General features: G+C 23.4%; 1 long non-coding RNA gene across 1 annotated transcript; it reads left to right on the forward strand.

The window, feature by feature from the left end:
- The first annotated feature begins 741 nt into the window (after positions 1-741).
- LOC103311756 lies at positions 742-1,126 on the forward strand. Its single transcript, XR_511290.3, has 3 exons — positions 742-853; positions 931-987; positions 1,083-1,126. It is a non-coding gene; the product is annotated as an uncharacterized LOC103311756 (long non-coding RNA).
- The last annotated feature ends 63 nt before the right edge of the window (positions 1,127-1,189 follow it).

Here is a 1,189-nt window from a genome sequence, read left to right on the forward strand (position 1 = left end):
GAATCAATACCATACATTGTAATGATTGGTTTATAAGATCTGAACAATATAGGTATTGATTGATACATTTCGTTAAATTACAAATTCTCTTATTAGTTATTTAAAAGTATCGTTAAAATTTATCCACGAATTATGACTATCGTCAAAACCTAACCATTTAACATATAATTTGTTTTTATATTTTTTTATAACACATTTAATGAGAAATTATATCAGGAAAATATGTTTTTTCAATTCTTGTACATAAAAATTTCCTAATATTAAATTATTTAAACTGTCTTTTAGTTGATACATTAATGGATCTGTATTTAAAACTTTAGAAAACTAGTGAAAACTTCTGTTGTCCAATTTGGTGTATAACTTTTACTAAAATTATGTTTATACTTTGATATTCTTACTTTATTATTAATTTTAAATTTTGATTTTTTAGATGTATTAATTTGTATTATTATTTTTTTTTTCTTATTATAATCGGTTTGGTCCGAGCTTCGAGTGGTGTACATAATTTCATTGTTGAATGTTGCAATCTGACATTATTTTTTTTTTTTAATTATATATATGTAAGTTATTTAAAATTATAAAATAGCATAGGTAATCTGATCAAATGACCACTATGTTCAATTTAATGTGGAAAGCCTAAAACAAAATGAGTGCATTACATTTATTTTATTTATACCTAATTAGAAATACATAAATTGATGATCACTTTACACACTCATACAACCTTATTAGATTGTATATAAATAGTCAGCATACATTGATTATAGACAGTGTTAAATCTCAACATTATCTATTAGACTTGATGCATCGTCGCTTCACACCGTTACTTAACCGCTACAAGACTATATAACAAGTAATATATTTTGATTTGGTATAAGTTTTTAAAAATCTAGTATATTAAAAATCTTAATTTACAAATTTTTATTAAAGGTAAATACAATGTCTTCATACACCATTGTAACTGATGAAGGCTCATCAAACGAAGATGTAAGTATTCTCATTTTATTGTTTGTGTGTATATATCATAATAGATATAAAACATAATTTTATATTTATATAATTGATATTTTATTAAATAATAGCAGGAAAGTTCATATTCAGTAAAACCAGTTACACCAAAAACGAGTAAAAGAAAAAATGATGATGAGTCAAAAGCTAGTACCTAGTAGTAAAAAAGACAAGATCGGAA

This window comes from Acyrthosiphon pisum, unplaced genomic scaffold (assembly GCF_005508785.2).
Source record: "Acyrthosiphon pisum isolate AL4f unplaced genomic scaffold, pea_aphid_22Mar2018_4r6ur Scaffold_17716;HRSCAF=18387, whole genome shotgun sequence".
NCBI classification, from domain to species: domain Eukaryota; kingdom Metazoa; phylum Arthropoda; class Insecta; order Hemiptera; family Aphididae; genus Acyrthosiphon; species Acyrthosiphon pisum.